This window comes from Mustela nivalis (genome assembly GCF_964662115.1).
Source record: "Mustela nivalis genome assembly, contig: HAP1_SCAFFOLD_2860, whole genome shotgun sequence".
Classification (NCBI taxonomy): domain Eukaryota; kingdom Metazoa; phylum Chordata; class Mammalia; order Carnivora; family Mustelidae; genus Mustela; species Mustela nivalis.
In genome coordinates, this window is record NW_028133805.1 from 18587 (window position 1) to 26659 (window position 8073).

Consider the following 8073-nt stretch of genomic DNA (forward strand, 5'->3'; position numbering starts at 1 on the left):
CTACAATGGTATTGGACTAGTTTGTGAATGAGTCCTCTATTTGTTCTTGTTGCAATTTGTTCAAAATCAGTTGTGGTCTTTAATCAAGTGTTCAATGAAGGGAAGACCAAAGAAACATAAAGCTTTGAAGTGTTTAGCAAATTGGAATTATTCAAAACAAAGTGTGTGAGTAAGAAGCCATTGAATTCATCACTACAAAAGCCAGGAAGGAAATGAAGAAATCAAACAAGGAGAGCTCAAACAATGTATCTAATTTTATTTTGCAATTTTATAATGTGTTTTGTAATTTCTTAACTTGGGAGAAGAATTTTTTGATGAGCTTCCTTTTGGGGAATAAATTTACATTCTGTAATGAAAGACCTATTATTTTGCAACACCCCAAATTGTTGGCCAATATTGAAGATAATCAGAGATATTGAGAATTTATTTGATAAATTTTGTGTTATAAAATATTTTCTAAGAATGGTAATATCAATAAACTAAAAATAGACAGTAGATGAACATATATTGACTGAATTATTTAAATATTTCCATACACAAAATCATTATTAATAACCTTTACAGAGTAGACTATTCCTGAGGAATATTCCTGAGAATATTCCTGAGGAATCTCACCATATGTAGAAAGACTGTTTTTTCAATAAAATATGGGTTAAAGAGAAGAATCTATTGAAGGTGTCAACAAATTCAAATTTATTAATGACTAAATGCAAACTTGAAGAATATTACAATATTATGCACCAACTAAAAATAACTAACATATTTGTAATTAGAGTTCCAGAAAGAGAGGATAGAGACAATGTTGCAGAAAAATATTTCAAGAAATAAAGGCTAAAATATTTCTAAATATGACAGAAAATATCAAGCTACAGGTCCTAAAAGCTCAAGATACCCAAAGAAAGTTGAATAGAAAATAACACCACACCACCACATCATAGTCAAATTGCTAAAAACAAGTGACAAAGAAAAATATTAAAAGCAGCTATTGAAAAAAAAACACACACACATTCCATTGAGAAGAATAGTATAACAGTGGAAACTGGATTCTAGTCAAGTAGACAATGCGATGACATGTTTTAAGTGCTGAAAAAACCCTCTCAACCCAGAGTTCTAAATCTAGTTAAAGTATTATTTTTAAAAAAATGAAGAGAAAGCAAAGGCATGATCATTTGGTCCATGATCAAAGAAGAAATCACAAGAGAAATGGGAACTTATTTTTAAAGGAGTGTTAAGGAACACCCATTGTATAAAAATTTGTGGATACAGTTAAAACAGTAGTAAGAAGGTTATATATAGCATTAAATGCTTTCTTTGAAGAATAAAGGTTTAAAATCAAGCTACTACCTTAAAGAGCTGGAAAATGAGGAGAAAATTAAACTCAAAGTAGAAAACAAGAAGGAACAAAGAGTAGAAGGCAGTGAAGCAGCAAATAGAGAAATAAAAGGAGAAATCAATAAAGTCAACAGTTGGTTCTTAGAAAGATTTAATAAAATTGATAATTCCTTGATCAAGAAATAAAAGGGATATAATACAAATTACCAATATCAAGAATTGCACAGGGGACATTGCTAGAGACATTAAAATGATAATAAAATTATCCATTGTCCATTTAGCTAAAAGGGATAATTAAAACATACCAAACGAAACATCTGAATGTCCTTATATTTGTTAAATAAAGTGAATTTTAAATTAAAAAAAAAACTTCCCAGGGGCGCCTGGCTGGCTCAGTGGGTTAAAGCCTCTGCCTTCGGCTCGAGTCATGATCCCAGGGTCCTGGGATCGAGCCCCACATCGGGCTCTCTGCTCAGCAGGGAGCCTGCTTGCCCCTCTCTCTCTGCCTGCCTCTCTGTCTACTTGTGATCACTCTCTGTATCAAATAAATAAATAAAATCTTAAAAAAGAAAAAAACTTTCCAGAAAAGCTCTATGCCCAGTTGACTTCACTGGTGAATTCTACTAAACATTTAAGTAAGAAATTGTATCAACCATACATCATATATTTCAAAAAATAGAAGAGGAATATTTACCAGCTCATTTCCTGCGGGAAGCATAACCCTGCTATCAAAACCTGAAGAAGACATTATGAGGAAAGGGAAAGGCAGACCAATATCCCTCATGATCACAGGAACAAATATCATTGAAAAAATGACAAAACAAAGACAGTAATATATGGTAACACTAATATGCCATGACCTAATGTGAGTCATCTTAGGAATGCAAGGTTGATGAATACACTTAAGCCGCTGCCTTCGGCTCAGGTCATGATCTCAGGGTCCTGGTATCGAGTCCCACATCGGGCTCTCTGCTCAGCAGGGCGCCTGCTTCCTCCTCTCTCTCTGTCTGTCTGCCTCTCTGCCTACTTGTGATCCCTGTCTGTCAAATAAATAAATAAAATCTTTACCAAAAAAAAAAAAAGAAAAATAATCATCTAAATAGATGGACAAAAATTATTTGACAGAATTCAATATGCATCCAGGGTAAAACATCTCAGCACTCTGGAAGTTAAAGGGAACTTCCCCAATCTGATAGAAACAGCTATGACATACCTCCAGGTAGCTATCATATTTAGTGATGAAATATTGAACATTTCAGAGTTGGGAACATGGCAATGAGATATGCCTTTAGTGTGTTTTCCCACATTTTACTGGATGTTTTAAGCCAGTGCAATTAGTCAAGTAAGAGAGAAAGGCTATATGGGAAGAAAATGGCCTTTATATGTCCTTTACATAATTGCACAGATAAAAACTGCTAAAGAAATTACAAGGATCAACAAGAACTAATACATGAACCTAACAATGTTACACAATATAACTTAGGTATACCTAAGTCAGCTGTATTTTTATATAGTAGTAAAAAGAAAATGGAAAAAGAATTTAAATTTATTTACAAGCCTAAAGATGAAAATACTTGGAAGTAAATCTACCTAAATCTATAAGGTAGTCCTGAGGAAAATTAAAGAAGACACAAATAAATGGAGAGATAAACCATGTTCATAGATTAGAAGATTCCAAATGGCTAATATACCTATTTTCCCCAAATTAAAGTGTATATTCACTATAACTGAGTCATAAACACAGAAAGCTTTCTGATAAATTGACAAGTGATTCTAAAATTAGTATCTAAGTGCTAAGAACCAAGAATAGCCAAAATAATTTGGAAAAGAAAAAAAATGTTGGATACATTATACAACCTAATTTCATGTTTAATATAAAGGTTTAATAATCAAGGCACTGTGGTATTGGCTTTAGGATAGACAGACAGATCGATGCACAGAAATAGAACCACACATAAAATGTCAGCTGATTCTTTGACAGAGGTGCCAAATTAATCCTATGCTGAAAATATAGACTTTTTACTAATGATGCTGGAAAACTGGATGATAACTATTATGGGAAGATAATGAACTTCTACCCACACTTCTCAACAAAAGATTTATGGATCACAGACTTCAATGTAAAATTAAAACTATGAGCTTTGAGAAGATATCATAGGTGGATTTTTTTGTCATCTTGGAATAGACAAAGACTTCTTAGGACACAGAAAACACTGGTCATTAAAAAATGATAAATTGGATTTCAAAACTTTAAAAATTTCAGTTTGTCAAAATATACCATTAAGAAAATGCATACAAAGCCCCAGACTGGGAGAATAAATAATAAGTTGTACTTTTACATAATAATGATAGAGGAGGTACAATGAAAATAATATTCCATTTATATTATAACGTATAAAATATTTGAATTCCAGGCATAAACTTCTATCAGTGAAACAAAAGGAAAATATAATTAGAAAGTCATATCTTATGCTTGATTGTATAGACTATAATAAAGATGACAACACTTCCTAATTTTGTAAAGATATTTTAATGTAAGACTAATTAATTTTTCTCAGGATATTTAAAATAACATCTTTAAACAGGATTTCCAAGCCAAGGAAACATGCCTTTGTTTTAAGTTTATTGACTATTTCTGATAGTGTGTTTTTATCAGATTGGATTCTGGCAATCAGGAATTCTAAAATTGGTCTTTGATTTGTTAGCAGATATTCAAGCAAACCTTCAAAAAAAGGTTAAGAATACTGGAATAAAAATTAGGCCGTGAGCAGCCCCAAATACCATAACAAGAAACATAATCTTAAAAAATGTCCTGAAGATGTATGCTTTAGCTGCAGATAAAACACACACCCCTATTACTGTTGAAAGTGCACTTTGTAACACTGGATAGCCTAGCAGATACAACGCCTCAATTGTTTTTTGGTTTACTGAGGGCTTAGAACTGGAAACAAATGCATAAGAAATGGGTGCAGAAAAATTGAAAGAAAACTTTATACAAATGACAAGATTAATCATGGATATGGAATCAAGATTGACATTCCAGAATGCCACGAAACCCGTTACTCCCACAATCGCAGAAGCAATAGCAAAAGTTACCCACAAGGAACACAGTGGGTGAGGAATTAACAATAAGGAAACAATGAACATAGCGGTTGATGCAACAATGACATTTCAAACAGTATTTTCTAATATTGCAGTATACTGATCAAAATATATGAATGCCTGGTTATATACACCATTAGGGGAATTTCGCACTTTTCAGCTTTGCTTCGTAACTGGGATAACATCGTCTTCTTATTGATTGAAGAAGATACACCCACGGTCTGAATGAAGCCCCGGGAAGAAATGATTTCATGTGATGATGAAATGTTAATATCATACATAAAAAGTGGAAAATGTGTTTAAAAATTGGGCAAATTATTCATAAAATTGTCCTTATCATTTACATCTTGGTGGCTCTTTTCCATATATTGCACATACTCTCGTAACCAAAACTCTGTAAGACTTTTATCTACATGGTCACTGTTTTCCAAATCTGACAGACATATTTCCAGTTTTGGCCTAACACCTTCATCCCAGTAGTTAAAAGTTTTTGTAACAATAACCATAACTCTGGGACCATAATCTGAAAAATATTCTTCTTCTACATTAAAATATGGTGTGATGTAGGAATCATCACTTGCCAAATTTCAAAGGTCTAAACATTTCTGCACTTGGAAACACCCATAAATGCTACTTATGATGTATAAAATGTATAAAAGCACTACAAAAAATTTGGACTCAGTTCTTGTGAGAAAAAGGCCAAAATAGTCTCGAAAGAACACATCCATTGGATGAACATCAGTTTCTTCTTCTTCCGGGAGAGAATCACATGGAAGACAGCAGGATCTTTTCAATGAGGAACATTTTTGATCAGGAGTTTCTGGCTTTTTCCACCAGCGTAGACAGACTCTTTCTCTTTTACCATCCAGGGCCAGAAAGGCCCCAAAACAGGTGATGTTATAGAAATAACAAAAGAGCAGGGTTGTTCCTGTATAGATGCAAAGGTACTGTACGGACCTGAAAGAGGTCATAATCCCTGTATAGAAGGCCAGGACGTTGGTGATGGTGGTAATTGTAATCGACACTGCCACTTTGGAATAGACACTGGACAGACGCTGTTTTATGTTATCCATGAGGCTGGTCTTCTGCCAGGCAGAAATCATTATAAACATATCATCAACCCCGACACCTGTTAAAAAAAAAGCCATCTTCATACATATTAATATCCATAAAAAATGCATAAACTCAAACCATCTTCTTTGTCCATCTCTTAAGGTCTGATTTATCTTGCCCAATCTGTGCTTTGATACTCTGTTCTCTGTTGCCTCCTTTGGTTGCCTCTGAAGCCACACCAGAATTCAGCCCTTCCTCTGTAACAACTCTGGGCTTTGTATGTCCTCCTATTATTTGTACATAGCATGAGATAAACCGGATACTCTGTTCCTAGTCTTCGTGCAGGGTGTTTTAACGATGAGTCAGGAAACCTGTTGTGGATGTTAGCTGAAGCAGGATTAGCAATGCTATCTTTGATTCCACTGGATTATCTGAGAGACCATTTTCCCTCATAAACCATTGTACACAAATGTACAGAAACATCGAGCCAACATTCTGTTGCTTAAAATATAAGCTGGACTTATCTGTTCTACAGTTAGCATCTAAGTATCGATGTGGTAGAATTTGAGAGGCACCACATAGTACACACACACACACACACACACACACACACACACACACGTACACACACACATCGTTTACCTCCAAGCCTGTTTTTGATACCCAGAACGTTATAACTTCAACTTTCTCAGGTTAAGGCATTATTATTAAAATGCAAGTACTCTTGATATCAGACACATGCACCAAAGTAAATTTCAAGAATCCCTTGCATGAGGTGCCTGGGTGGCTCAGTGGGTTAAAGCCTCTGCCTTTGGCTCAGGTCATGATCCCAGGGTCCCGGATCGAGACCCGCATTGGGCTGTCTGCTCAGGAGGGAGCCTGCTTCCTCCTCTCTCTCTCTGCCTGCCTCTCTGCCTACTTGTGATCTCTGTCAAAATAAATAAAATCTTTTTAAAAAAAGGATCCCTTGCATATTAATATCTACTATGTAATCCTTTTCCATAAGGATGTTTCTTGATGGAATAGAGAGGACAGAACATTTGAGGACTTTGAAATCACCACTGAAAACTTGCAAAGGAGGACTAGAAAGAAGAAAGGGTATAGAGTGAGGACAGCAAGAGCATTGGCAGGTAAGTTTCACCTGCCTCAAGCTTTCTGCTAGAGTTGACACTACTTTCACCCATGTATATTGATACAAACTCAATAAAATAAACAAGGATAGAAAAAAATAAAATAAACAAGGAAATACACAAAGTGGAATAAAATGCTGATCTCTAATTTGGGGGTATCTTCTCTACAGGAGGGTACTAGGAATTGCAACTTTGCCTCTAATTCAGATGTTCTCTGGGTATGATCAAGCAGGCAGAAGGATCTAAATGAACACAAGGCTACACAGAATGTCACAAATGCATCCTGACATCCCATGGCTAGTGGCTTTGAGGATTTCAGTTGTACTCAGCTGGACAAAAGGGAAGAATCAGAAGTACTAAGGACAAGTGGACTATCTTAGCTGCTCTGAGTTTTTACCTACCTGGGGGCATGTCACTCTCAAACCTCTCTCTCCAGCCCCAAGCTCCTTCCCAAGTCCATTTCTCATGTTAGGTGTTAGGCAATTTTCCACATGTCAAAATACAGACAATAAGCCTGCAGCCCCAAAAGGAGTGAGGTAATGATTCTGCTTGCCAAGAACCACCTTCCCCTGCCATGATGTCACATGGCTTATTGAAGCTGTGGAGAGAGTGAGGGCTGTGGGATCCCAGCTGGTGGCTGGATTTTGGCAGAAAGCTGAGACACCCAGAACACTAGAGACCACCTCCTTCCAGTGGGAAGCTGAGTTAAAATCAAGAGAAACTACTTGTCAAATTCAGCCTTTCCATGCACAAGAAAAAAAAAAAAAAGAAAAGAAACATGCTGTTATAACGTTGGAGGAAGAAACTAGTGATCGCCTGCTAAAGTGAATGAAAGCAGCAGGGATAGGAACACCCACAAGGACAACAGGACAGTGGGAGAAAAATATAGTATAATTTGGGGAATTTATAGTGAGTGTGGGGGACAGACCCACTCTAAGGATATGCCGTCCTTTGGATGCACTGACTTGGCTTCTACATCCTAGCTTTCCTGGTCTTGGGAACTGTGTGGGAGCTGATAAAGGTGTCCCCCCAAGACCTCAATCCAGTCCATTCTCCATCCTCCTTTTTTGCAGCTTCCCCTTCCTCCCAGGGGTGGTGCCTGTGGTTAGGACAATGCCTCACGTTGCCAGGAGAGGGCAGCGGATCATTCCCCCCACCACTCAGGTGTACCCTACAAGCTTCTAGGATTCCAGTCAGTTTTCCGTGGTTACTGAGTGCCTCCTATGTGCCAGGCTCTGTGCTGAGCACTGGGATTGCAAAACTGACTGAGATACGGTCCCTGCTGTGTCTTTTTTTAAAATATTTTATTTATTTATTTGACAGATAGAGATCACAAGTACGTAGAGAGGCAAGCAGAGAGAGAGGTGGAGGAAGCAGGTTCCCTGATGAGCAGAGAGCCCGATGTGGGGCTCGATCCCAGGACCCTGGGATCATGACCTCAGCTGAAGGCAGAGGC

General features: G+C 36.8%; 1 pseudogene across 1 annotated transcript; it reads right to left on the reverse strand.

The window, feature by feature from the left end:
- Positions 1 to 4001: 4001 nt before the first annotated feature.
- LOC309858602 (patched domain-containing protein 3 pseudogene) lies at positions 4002 to 5582 on the reverse strand (annotated as a pseudogene). Its single transcript has one exon. The product of its transcript is annotated as a patched domain-containing protein 3 pseudogene (transcript).
- Positions 5583 to 8073: the final 2491 nt, after the last annotated feature.